Genomic DNA, 14,532 nt, shown 5'->3' on the forward strand with positions numbered 1-14,532 from the left:
AAGGAAATAGCGGAGGACCATATAACTACTCTTCAAATAAGTAGCATAGACGACAGCGAACAGCAGAAAATGCTACGAGAAGGCATTGACAAGATCAGCAACAACAAATTAAAATTAAGTGAGTTAAATTTAAGAAACCATAGCGGACATGTATCTTTAGTGTTAGTAGTAATTGTAATATTATGCCTTTTAATACTATATTTCCGTTATAAATGTAAAGCGAATCATGCTGATAGAATCATTGTCAATATTCCCAACAGGTAGAATATTAATAACATAAGAAATACAATATTTTCAAACATACATACATACATATGTATGTCTGGACATAAACATAGTCATGCATTTACATGCAATGCGCATCCAATAAAAATAGAAATGCATAGGGACACATGTCATAAATTTACAGAATAGATAAGATTAAACACATACACACACACACATGTATTAAATTGTTTACTGGAAAATAACCCCATGTCAAGCAGCATTAAACAATATGCTGCAATACATACAAACTTACTTATATACACATAAATGTATTTAGTTATTTAAGATAGTTTTAAAATTTGTATATAAGCAAGGAAAATACAAAATAAAATAAGAATGAATAAATTCTCAGCTCATATAAGTCTTTATTTTCCCCCCACCAGCGGTAAGAGGTTAAAGATACTTTATTTGAGTTAATCAGGGGTGTTGTGGAATCCAAGACAGAATTGCTTAGCTGTCAGAATTGCAAACCAATTCTGATTATCAATGGTGTCACAGAATCTGATTGGATTTTAGTCTTTTCGAAAATATGCAAAACCAATAATCGAATCAGTTGTTCACTAATGTGACACACAAACTTGCAAATGAATACATTTGGAAGTAATACTATTAAAGTTTTTAATGAGTTCCGAATTAAAAAAGATTTTAAGAGATAACATTTATCGAACGAATAAAGACGCATTTGGGTGTTAAATTACGTTTATTACATTTTACAGGGAGCCTGCTTTAGAAGCTTGATAAAAATGAATTATTTTTTGCTTAAATCTCTTTAAAAATTTTTCAAACTTAACTTGAACATAAGTTATTAAAAAATATGAATCTCTTTGAATTTTTTGTTTCCGATGGAAACCTCGACTTGCATCCTGCCTGCCGTCTGGCATATGCACATGCGAGAAGCATCTGGCAATTGCTTTTCAAAGGCAGAATGTTAAAGATTTCGTATCCAAAAAATTTGTGGATGATATTTAAATATATATTATAGTACATATGTATGTATAAATATAAGCCCTACAAATTTCGCTTTAATCATTTATTTCTTTCCCTCCCAAAAAAAGCTAAAAAAAAAGACTTTTTTAAGCCTCTAAAAACTGCTCCCCTCTTAAATATCCGCATTTTTTCCAAAACTCAATAGTTAAGACATTTCGTGTTTTGTTCTAATGTTTTCCCCTATAGAAATAAAGATAAATTAATTTGTAACAATAAAATAACTTGATTTCTTAACTTACAATTCAAATATGTGTGCGACTATCTTCTTGATTTGTTTCTGACAGCAAAACCGATAAAATTGAATTCCGTGACACCCAAAACCGATACAAATTCTGTTTCGAATATCAAACCAATAATATCTCAATTCATGACACCTCCTGCTTTTTGTGATCGGTTTCAATTCTGGTTCCGACAACTATCAGATTCACCCCTGTATAACATGTTATACGGACTTTCGCCTGTAATGGAATAAGAAATAGCATGATTGTAGGTAAATAATGCTTGTTCAATTTGAAGGTATTCTTTACCCCAGAGCTACAAATAATTCGCAGTTTTTCATTCATCGTTTTATGAAACCGCTCTATGTTACCAATACCAGTTTTCCCAGTTGTGACTTCGACTGCTATATTCAATTTTTGACACCACTGCTTTCTGCTAACATTATTGATACCTTGGTCCTGGCTTTCGGAGGTTCCGTAAAATTAAAAATCTTTAAGAAGGTTTTCTTAGTTTCTAACCAATTTAAAAAAATCAATACATGTTAAATAATTTTCGTCATTCCAAAAGCCTACTACAAACTTTTCTCGAGCCTCATACACAGGAGGCGTAAATGATAATTTGTACGAAATGCGGTGGTTTTGCGATGGTTGCATAACTCACATTCATTAATTATTTTAGGTATCTCCTTAACGTAATTAGGGTGGTAATATTTTTTCTTGAAGCAATTTGCAACTTTTTCGATTCGCTGATGCAGTCCTTCTAGGTAAAATTCTATTACTTTTGATTAGAAGGCCAAATAATCCTCAATATTTTATGATTCCTTCATGGTACGGTACATTTTAAATCTGTTTGAAGTGATCAGACTATTATAAATGCTTTGAAATTGTACAAAGTCGTCGACATCTTGCATAATTATTGCTGTATATTTGTTTAACAAATATGTTTTAATTATATCCTTTATAAACTCAGTGGTTAGTTCCGTATAAGTTATAGTAGTAATTTTAGAAAATATTTTGCATGTGCTTGTAAAATTTTGGTTAGATCTTATTAGTTTAAGTTGGTTTTTGAATACGTTCAATGGCCTTTCGGAAATTCTAATAAACTCACCGGAGTCTTCGTCAGCGGAATGAATTGTGTCTACATTCGAAGCAGTTACTTCATTAACGTTACATTCTTCAATTCTAACACGAGATAGCACATTGACAATGTGGTTTTCTTTACCAGGAATGTATTTCAAAATCGTACTCATTCAACATAATCTTCCATCGTTGAAGTTTTGCATTTGGCTCTTTTAAATTATGTAACCACTGCAGACGGCGATGATCACTATTTGTAAAAAATTTTCTGCCATATAAATATGATCTAAAATACTTCGCAGCCAATACAATTGCCAACAGTTATTTTTCTGTTGCCGAATAATTCAACTCATGTTCATGATGGCTTAATACTGCTCCTAATGCTACATTAGAGCCATCTGTCGTTAACGTAAACAACTTCTCATAATTTGGATACATCAGGATGGGCACGTTTGTTATTAATAACTTTATAGTTTCTACTATGGCTCTGATAATTTTTTTATCTGAATTATTCTCTACATTGCCTTTCTTTAAGTAATTTGTTAAGGGTTTTGTAATTTTTTAAAAATGTTGAATGAATTTGCGGTAAAATCCCGCTAAACCCAAACATTGTTTTATTTTTCCCTCTCCGTTTTGGGAATCGGATAATTTAAAATTTTATTAGGATTTGGTTTTATTGCAAAAGGTAGGGGGTAATAACATGGCCAAGAAACTCGGTTTCTTTTTTTTTAAATTCACTTTTGTCCGGTTGCACTTTTAGATTCGCTTCAGCGAATCTTTGAAACACTTTATCGAGCGATTTGATATGCTACTGCAGAGATGTATTGAAAACTACTATGTAATCTAAATAAACCGAGCAAACTTTCCCAATTAGACCGTCCAAACTGTATTTATCAGTCTTTGAAAGGTGGCTGGCACATGTTTAAAACCGAATGGCATACTCAAAAATTCGAAGTGGCCATTTTGGGTAGAAAAGGCTTTTTTTGTTTATCTATTGGATCCATTTCGATTTGGTGGAATAATTGCGCCAAATGAATTGTCGTGAAGTATAAACAGCTACTTAACATGTCCAGTATCTCCTCCATGTTTGGAATGGGGTTCTTGTCATCCACAGTGATATTGTTTAACTTACGGTAATCTACAATGATTCTCCACCTTTCTTTACCTGAAGCATCTAGCTTTTTAGATACTGTGGGAAATTATTTTTTGTTCTAGAATATCTTTTATTTATTACCTTCCGCTTTATTTACTTCTGGGTACCTATAATATTTAACGTAAATTGGATATTCATGAATAGTTTTTATTCCGGGTTTAATTTTGTGAGTGAATGTAAGTTTCTCACTTTCCTTGTAAAAAAAAGTTTGGTGTTTCTCCAGCAGTTTATTCATTTTTTTTGATTCTTCATTATTTAAGTTGTTGAGTCTAAATGTGTCAGTAAATTTGCCATTAAATAAGATAAGATAAGAAATACCAATCGACGACTGATGCAGGGTTGCATTTTAAATAGCTGATACAGGGTTGCATTTTTTGATTCCTACTTTAAAAATTTCTTAAAATTTCAAAGAAAACTTTTTAATTTTCAAGTTATTAATTTTATTATTTTTAACACATATTTACATAAAAGGGTAATTTATTGTAATTAAAAATATTAACGGCAACATTCTGTAAATAAAAATATATTTAATTTAAAAAAATAATTTTCATCATTTTATTTATTACCCTTTTTGGGATTGTCTTTTGGCACTATTGACAATTATGTTTTCTCCTTCGCACTCATTCAAATAAATCAAGAAATGAAAGAAACTTTTTTCATCGCATTTAGGTAAAGCGGCAAATACACGACACGAACATTTCCGCGAACATTCCGCAATCTTGTTCGCAGCTTTGGCCATACACCATACGAACTTTTTGCCGAACATTAGTTCTCTTTCAGACAGCGATGAATACGGACAGCAATTGTGCTGCAGCAATATTGCTCGCTGTGGCAATTAAGCGTAGAAAAAACAGAGAACATCGCAAAAAAAGAATTTGGTGCAAAGAATGGTTTAAAAAACGAGCAGTTCTTGGACAAAGTGAGCTTATTAAAGAACTGGAATTCACGTCACAAAATGATTTTAAAAATTACGTTCGTATGAGCAAGGCAACATTTGACCAACTTTTACAAAAAATGTTGCCACTCATAACGAAACAGGATACAATAATGAGAGAAGCGATTCCCCCTCATCACCGCCTTGCTTTAACTTTGCGCTTTCTAGGTAGTGGCAATAGCTTTGAAGACTTAAAATTTTTGACAGCAATTGCGCCCCAAACGATTGGGAAAATAGTTACAGAGACTTGTGATGCCATAATAAGTCAATTGAAAGATTTTATTAAGGTAATTATTTATTGATTAAATTATTTGTTTTCGACTAAACAAGAAAAGTTTCATGTGTACATATGTGTGTCTTAAAATTATTGGTAAAAATAAAAATAAATTATTCGTCCGATTCAAACGATGCAAAGAAATTTTGTAAGTTTTCTACCGAGCTCAAATTAATGAATGATGTATCTTCAACGATTCGTACGTTTTGTGTGACTTGAGGTGACATTCTGCTACTGTTTATGGACGAGCCGCTACTTAAAGGTGTCGGAACTCTTATTGTGTAATTCTGCATGTGTTGGGGCACCGCGTAGTTAAGTTGCGTAGACGTGCGCATTGGGTATTGCGGAATGACATTTGGTGTTAACATTTGATTTGGGTTAAAAACATTTTGGATTTGCATCGCGTGTCCAAATTGCAATGCTCCCAAGCAACCTTGGAATAAAACATCGGATATGATTTTTCGCGCAATCGTTTTCTGGGAGGCCTCCATTTCATTATATTGCGAAGCCCACGATTGAGCCAAGGAGTCACCTTCTGAGGGTTCGCGGCTGTTGGCAAGTCTCTCGCATGCAATTTTAATAAGATTATCTTCTTCAGAAACTTTTCTTTTGCTTGGTCGAACAGTGAATTCCTAAAAAGAAAGATTTATAAGTTTTTCATTACTTTTCAGCTTCCACAAACAGAAAAAGATTGGAAGGTAGAAGCGAAAAATCTTGATGCACGCTGGAACTTCCCAAATTGTATAGGCGCAATTGATGGAAAACACGTCAATATAACAAAGCCACCTGGATCTGGATCTTTTTATTATAATTATAAAAAAAATTTTTCGATCATTTTAATGGCAGTGGTTAATGCTAATTACGAATTTTTGATGGTGGATGTTGGCACAAATGGAAGAGCGTCTGATGCCGGCCTTTTTAGCGAAACAAAATTTTTTTCATCTCTAAAAAATAAAACATTGAAAATTCCTGACCCTCAGCCGCTTCCAAACTGCGCAGAAAAACTACCATTTGTATTCGTAGCTGACGATGCTTTTCCCCTGTTAGAAAATATCATGAAGCCATTTAGCCACAACACACTCAAGGAAGAAGAAATAATTTTTAACTACAGGCTTTCTCGGGTGAGAAGAATTGTTGAAAACTGTTTTGGCATTTTAGCATCAAGATTTAGAATTCTCCTACAAACTATTAATTTATCACCAGAAAAAGTCACGAAAATTGTGTTAACCTGTTGCTACTTGCATAACTTTTTACGGAGGCAAAATGAGGAGACGTATTTTGAAGGTGGATTCGATGTTGAAGAAACAGATCCCGGAGCGATAGAATACGCCGATTGGCATAATGACCATGGACTTACAGCTCTTCAAGCTTCAAGTGCAAAGAATGCATCCAACTTAGCAAAAACTACTCGAGAAAAATATTGTAATTATTTTAATACAGTGGGAGCTGTTCCGTGGCAGAACAATATATTAAATATAAGAAAGTGAATCATTTGCGGAATAAAAACAAAATGAATGTTTGTGTTCACAAAAAAAAAAGAAACAATAAAATTTTGACTTTTTTTCTTACCTCTAATGGGTTTGTATTTTCATCCTGCATTGTGGTAACGCCTGCCATAGGTTCTTCTTGATCTTTTAAAGAGGATAGCAAATCATAGCACCAAAGAGTAGGAACATATTCATCCTCAGCACCAGCACCAGACTTCAAGCTATCTCTCTTTTTTTTTGACTCACGCCGGTATTGCGCCCGCAAACTACTTATTTTTTTTACGACTGTATCCTTTGTGGCATCAGGATCTACTTCTTTCAATTTTTCGATTAAAATCGAATAATCATTATTCTTTTTATTTCTATTGCAATAATCTTTACTTTTTACTTGCCACAATGATGGCAAAGATTTATATATTTCAATAAATTCACTTATAAATTTTTTGTTGTCCATTTTACTTCCACTCCGCGCACGTCTGTTCCGTTCAGAAACTACTACGATTATGAGCTATTTCGCCATACACGCACGAACAGTTCGCGCAAATGTTCGCCAAAAATTAAAATGTTTTGATTTTTCGCGAACATTCGCGCGAACTGTCAAACACCACCATACATGACAGAAAAGTTCGCAGAAACATGACATAACGGGAATGTTCGCGCAAATGTTCGTGTCGTGTATTTGCCGCTTAAACAAAAAATAACCCGAAAATGTGCGTTGGTGTTAGTGTATAGAGAAAAAATGTGGGTAGCCGCCCACTAGCAAAAGGTAATAGGTAGTGTATGAGTTGGTAAGAGCCAAAGTGAGGGTCTTACTGCTGAATTCATTGTTGAATTTTAACACAGCGATGTCCTAGGAATTTCAGAACTGATCAACTCACATACCCAGGGATACAAATCGATCAGCTGTACGCATTACCAAGCTATATATCTGAAGACATGAATTAGTCAGTTGTAAGCATTACCGGCTCACATACCTGGGTATACGAATTTATCAGTTGTGCGCATTTCCTACTAAAACGAATCCAAAATAAATATCTTATAGTTTTATATTTTTTAATTCAATTAGAAATAATAAAGAAATCCATTTCAGTACAAATTACTATAATTAAGATTTTACATTTAACAAGTAAGGAAGGGCTAAGTTCGGGTGTCACCGAACATTTTATACTCTCGCATGATAAAGTGATAATCGAGATTTCATTATACGTCATTTACATATTTTTCAAATACCGTATTTTTGTAAAGTTTTATTCCGCTATTATCATTGGTTCCTAATGTATATACTCGTATTATACAGAAAAGGCATCAGATGGAATTCAAAATGGCGTTATATTGGAAGAAGGTGTGGTTGTGAACCGATTTCACCCATATTTCGTACATGTCATCAGGGTGTTAAGAAAATATTATATACCGAATTTCATTGAAATCGGTTTAGTAGTTCCTGAGATATTGTTTTTGGTCCATAAGTGGGCGAGGCCACGCCCATTTTCAATTTTTAAAAAAAGCCTAGGTGCAGCTTCCTTCTGTCATTTCTTCCGTAAAATTTAGTGTTTCTGACGTTTTTTGTTAGTCGGTTAACGCACTTTTAGTGATTTTCAACATAACCTTTGTATGGGAGGTGGGCGTGGTTATTATCCGATTTCTTCCATTTTTGAACTGCTGTGGAAATGTCTGAAGGAAACGACTCTATGGGGTTTGGTTGACATAGCTATAGTAGTTTCCGAGATATGTACAAAAAACTTAGTAGGTGGCGGGGCCACGCTCACCTAATGCGATCCTTTGTGCCAAATTTCACTTTAATATCTTTATTTATGGCTTAGTTATGACACTTTATAGGTTTTCGGTTTCCGCCATTTTGTGGGCGTGGCAGTTGGCCGATTTTGCCCATCTTCGAACTTAACCTTCTTATGGAGCCAAGGAATACGTGTACCAAGTTTCATCATGATATCTCAATTTTTACTCAAGTTACAGCTTGCACGGGCGGACGGACGGACAGACAGACATCCGGATTTCGACTCTACTCGTCACCCTGATCACTTTGGTATATATAACCCCTTATCTGACTCTTTTAGTTTTAGGACTTACAAACAACCGTTATGTGAACAAAACTATAATACTCTCCTTAGCAACATTGTTGCGAGAGTATAAAAATAATGTCAATGTTACTTAAATTAATTGTTTTCATACTTTAATTTATTATATTTGTTTATCTTTTTGCTTTTTCAAAGAGCCCGCTTTGTGATATCGGTTTTTACCCATCTTGAAAGCTCTTTTGAGCTCCCGCTCATAATCGCCTTTAGTGAAACCTTCCACTTGCATTGCTTCTAAAAAAAATAAACAAAGTGTATCAAAACAAAGACTTATTAATTACGGAAAAGTAAAATTTACCATATATGGCATTATTTAGGCACTCAAACTTCTTGAATGCCACCTTGTCTTGCAGGCCATCATAATTTAATTTGATGACGTTTGCTGTACAAACTTAAATAACTTTTAATACTTCACACGCGAGCGCTTTCAACCGATACTTAAAATTTACTAAAAACGACAATCATTAAAATTGAAAGACAACAATTGTCGGCGTCGTGGCAGAACTAACGGATACCAATTATTTTCAGAAAAGAACAACAACAAAAAAGCATCGGTTTTATCACACAACCTATATCCTATGAAATTTAGTACTGAAGCGCTCACATACCCAGAGGGCTGGGTCGATCAGTTGTGCGGATGACCAACTCATATGAATAAAGTTCGCACATTTCTTGAAGATAACAACAACGATTTTAAAGCGAAATTTTTTTCGTTTCTTGCCCCGCAACCCATTACCAACTCGCCTACTTTTTTCAGTAGTGAATTATTTTGCTACTGGGCGTGGTTGGCAGGGTAAAAACAATATGCTGCAATACATACATACACACATACACATATATTTAGTTATTTAAGATAGTTTTCTAAAATAGTATTATATATAAACAATGAAAATACCAAATCAAAAATTAGAAAGTATAAATTCTCACTGAAACAAAGACGTTTCATTTCCCCCACCTGTGGTAAGGAATGACAAATTCTTTATTGAGTTCAAAACATTTGGTCTTTCGTGCCAGATTTAGTGCTCGGCCAAAATTAAAAAGTCCTGTATTTACAAAACAGGCAATGTACAGAAAAGCCCTGTTCAAAATACAGGCAAATTAAAACAAAATAATATAATAGTAAGACGGGTGTATATTTCCGCATATTAACGGCATAAAAATAATAATTGTAAGACGGGTGTATATTCCCGCATAATAACAACATAAAAAAAAAAAATTTTATGACGGGTGCATATTCCCGCATATTAGCAACATAAATCAAATTAAATATTTGGTCCTATCGAGCTGTTCGCGCATATCTGGCATCATCTTTCTAAACATATATTTGAAGCTTCCTGGGCAGCACTTATGTGCTTACTGTCAAACCAGCTTCCGTTTTATCTCTCTCTTCAATAAAGGAATTCGACCGCATAGCACGCTTTCTATTTCAATCCGCGTTAATACAATTCATCTTCCGCGAACGCTATTAAACTTCAACATACTTTGGTCCTTCGAGCCGGATATCATCGCATATTAATGATATTCCTCAAATTCGCTATTATTTTCATTATTTTTCCGCATTTTTAATATTAATGATGTCTTGGGCTAAAATTCGCGACTCCGCGCTAAATGCTATCAAACGCTTTTTGCAATCTAGCAAAGTGGATGCTCTGCCGGTAGACACTGAGGTAATAACTACTTACCTCCAATTGTTGGAGGAGCAATGGATTCGGTTTTGCGTGGCACAACAAGAGGTGGAACTCACATGTGGTGACGAGAACGTTTCCATGGAGGAGCAGGCATGCATACAAGATGAGGAGTGGTACAGCACCGCCAAAGCTAACTTTAAACGCCTGTGCGCAACTCAAGGCAGCAGACATTGCAAATTACCGTTCAAAGCTACAGTTGCCGTTCCAAAGCTACAGTTGCCGCTTCCAAAGCTACAGTTGCCGTCATTTAGTGGTGATCCCACTCAATGGCTTCCTTTTCATGGTGCTTTTTGCTCACTCATTCATACGGATGTTAATTTGTCGGACGGACAAAAATTACACTATTTGCGAAACTGTTTGAATGGGGAAGCATTCAATTTGGTGAGTAGCTTAGAGGTATGTGATAGCAATTACACTGAAGCTTGGGACTTACTGACCACGAGGTACAAGGTCCTGCGTGTCATGGTGTACAGCCACATCAAAGCACTCATGGCAGTTGGGAGTGCAGCCAAGGATACATCTAAGGGAATAAAGCAAGTGCTAAATTCTATACTCAACACGTTGGCGATCTACGTGCACTCGAACGACCGGTCGAATTCTGGGATGACTGGCTCGTTCACCTAACCGTTTCAAAGTTAGCACATGAAACCCGTAAGCAATGGGAATTATCGCTCGTCATGGACGATCTACCACCTTTCTGCGTTCTTCGAGAATTTCTTGAAAACCGCGCACGCTCACTGGAGATGGTATCATTACTCAACACTACCGAAAAGACAACAACAACAACAGAGAATGTTTTCCATACGGCATTTACAGAGCCAGAAGTAAATATCACTACTACCGCTACTAAAGGGCCGCGTTGTTCTTATTGCAATGGTGATCATAAAATCTACGTTTGCTCACGGTTCAGCCAACACGACTCCAAGGGTAAACTAACTGCTATTAAGAAATTAGGTACGTGTATAAATTGTCTCAGCAAAGGGCATATCTTTGCTAACTGTCATAGCACATCGTCGTGTCGCATATGCCAACGACGTCATCATACCTAACTTCACGGAAACTTTACCAATCAACCGGCAAAGCTCAATGCTCTTTCAAATGAACAACGTTTAAATGTAACCGCACACTACGCCGACGCTAATCGCGTCATTCTACTAGCAACCACTAAAATTAGGGTACAAGACTATACCGGTCGTTGGCAACCCGCTCGCGCACTTCTTGACAACGGTTCGCATGCCTCATTCGTCACCGAAGCCTGTGTTCAACGCTTGCGCCTTCCCAGAACGCTGTCATCCATTCACGTCACTGGGATTGGGTCACTACAAGGAGGCCCTGCAAAGGCAAGTAAGTACGCTCATCTTACAAAAAATTACTAACGATCTTCCAACCTCCGCTTTACCGACGACTTCTTGGCCGCATCTTACGGATTTGCCATTAGCCGACCGCTATTACTCCCAGCCCGGACCAATAGATATTTTAATTGGAATGGATGAAAGGAAGCAAGGAAGTCATTGAAGTTATACGGTCAGACTTTTACATGGATGACTTACTATCTGGTGCTGATACATTTGATGAACTCGCTTTACTTACAAAAAAAAAGTCTCCCACGCGCTCTCTGAAAGTGGGTTCGAACTACGCAAATGGGGAACTAATTCTCAAATGCTTGGAGATATGATACCACGCGCATCTAAACAAATTTCGCATCTCTTAGCCGATGGAGACTAGATCCGCACTCCCGGTACCATATGGCACACAAACAACGATTGGCTTTCTATAGCAGTGAGTTTTAACGACCTGCCTCCTAAACTTACAAAACGAACGTTTCTCTCCGACTCAAGTAAGGTATTCGATCCGCTGGGTTTGATCGCGCCCTGTACAATCCGCTCTAACATTTGGTTACAGAAGCTTTGGCGCTCAAATGTGGATTGGGATGAACCAGTTCCTTCAGAAATTGCGAGGGACTGGCTGGCATATCGTCGTGAATTACCGAAACTATCAGCGCTAAAATTAAACCGCTGGTTAGGAACTAGCAAAACTTCTGACTCTCAGTATCACATTTTTACCGACGACATCAGAAGTCGCATACGCAGCCGCACTTTACTGTCACACAATTTCCGCACGGTACGATTAAGGTCGTACTAGTAGCAGCGAAAACAAGAGTAGCGCCTCTGAAAACTATTTCGTTACCACGACTTGAGCTTTGTGCAGCTCATTTGGGAGCAAAGCTAGTAAAGCAAGTTCAATCAATGATTACCTTGGCGTGGTTACAAGGCAACCCTAGTCGTTAGTCAGTATTCGTGGCCGATCGCGATTGCAGTACAAGATGTTCTACCAGCACAACGCACTGGAGGCATTTTGCGTCAGAGCACAATCCCGCTGACTTCGCTTCAAGGGGCATATTACTATCGCAGCTTCTCACACATCAACTCTGGTGGCATGGTCCGCAATGGATACACGAGAACAACAGTAACTGGCCGATTTCTGCAGAATCACACACTACAGATCTCGAGCTAAAATCTAGCGACGCTGTAACGCTGCTGACGCAAACTAGTGACGATTGGGATTTTTTGACGAAGTATTTTTCATTCAGCAAACTTAAACGTATCACCGCTTATTTATTACGCTTCATCAATAACGCAAGGGCTAACGCCGGGATACGAAAATCCGGCAGCTTGTCCTGCGCTGAAATTCAAAACGCTGAAACAGCATTGGTAAAGTATACTCAATTTATTGTTTTTAAAAAGAAAATTTCTAATTGCAGAGAAAATACATACACGAAGCAGTCCTTTTCTAGACGCAAATGGTATCATACGAGGAGGAGGCCGCATCAAAAACGCACTGCTTTCGGATTATGTTAAACATCCTATAATAGTGCCGAAAAAATCACCGCTCGCTTAATTAATCGCAGCAGAAGTACATCTTTTAACATTACATAGTCATGGCCAGGCATTCGTAACCTCGTCCGTGGTAGATATCGAAAATGCATTCGTTGTAGACGACTGAGTTGTTAACCATTACAACAACTCATGGCTGATCTGCCTCCAAGTCGAGTCACTTCAACCAGATGTTTTTTACATAGTGCAGTCAATTACGCTGGCCCTTACGCCGTGAAGTTTACGCATGAAAAAGGTGCAAAATCTACAAAGGCATACATATGCTCATTTATTTGCATGAGTACTGATGCAATGCATCTCGAACTTGCTGGAGACCTTTCTTCAATTGCTTTCATCGCTGCTTTTTTTACTAACCGGTGAGGGTACTGTCAGCACATTTACTCTGACAACGACACTAACTTCGTGGGTGCTAAAAAGGAATTACGATTAGTCTGTGAACGCTGCATTCGCGATGAAAGAGTGTCATCATATTTCGCAAACGCCCAAATATTTTGGCATTTCAATCCTCCAAGCGCCCCTCACATGGATGGCTTCTGGGAGGCTGGTATAAAACGTATCAAATATCATCTTAAGCGGGCCTTAGATACTTCGCTTTTAACTTAAGAAGAATTTGCAACAGTACTGACTGAAGTTGAAGACTGTGTAAACTCGCGTCCTATTTGCTTTCTTGCTACAAATGTAAATGACTTTGAAGTCCTCACTCCTGGACACTTCATGATTGGTGAACCGCTAAAGGCACTTCCCGATCCTGACGTTGAGGTCTTCAAGGGAACTATATTTCAACGTTGGCAAATAATTGTGTCAAATAGACAGCACTTCGCTACTACCAAAAAAGGGGGACATATTTTCTATATGATATTCTTAGATTTTAATTAAAATTGTCGTTTTTTGAACTGTTGTTCAAGGCGGCCTGAATGTTCGCCTATCTGGCATCATCTTTCTAAACATATGTTTGAAGCTTCCTGGGCAGCACTTATGTGCTTGCTGTCAAACCAGCTTCCGCTTTATCTCTCTCTTTAATAAAGGAATTCGACCGCATAACACGCTTTTTATTTCAATCCGCGTTAATACAATTCATCTTCCGCGAACGCTATTAAACTTCAACACTAGCCTTAAAAAAAAGAGCTCAGCCAAATTTAAAAAAGCCCTGATATGATAAAAAATACAGGCAAATAAAATAAAGTAAGCCCTGTTATTAATATACAGGCAAAATTAAATTGTAAGACGGGTGTATATTCCCGCATATTGACTAAATAAAGATAATAATTGTAAGACAGGCATATATTCCCACATATTAAACTGATCACATAAGCCGTTTTAGCAGAGACTAAACGCAGTGATCTTACTGCTATCCAAGAAATATTCAGAGGCTGTGAGTCGAGGCACAGCAAGGTCAACTAGGTGACCAAATCAATATACCTCCAACGATTTCTTTGGAGAATACACAGCAGTTACACAAATAC

The 14,532-nt window shown here is 36.8% G+C and overlaps 1 pseudogene; it reads right to left on the reverse strand.

Moving 5' to 3' along the window:
- Positions 1–4,971: 4,971 nt before the first annotated feature.
- On the reverse strand, positions 4,972–6,686 carry LOC120780526 (annotated as a pseudogene).
- Positions 6,687–14,532: the final 7,846 nt, after the last annotated feature.

This window comes from Bactrocera tryoni, unplaced genomic scaffold, assembly GCF_016617805.1.
Source record: "Bactrocera tryoni isolate S06 unplaced genomic scaffold, CSIRO_BtryS06_freeze2 scaffold_25, whole genome shotgun sequence".
In the NCBI taxonomy this organism is placed as follows: domain Eukaryota; kingdom Metazoa; phylum Arthropoda; class Insecta; order Diptera; family Tephritidae; genus Bactrocera; species Bactrocera tryoni.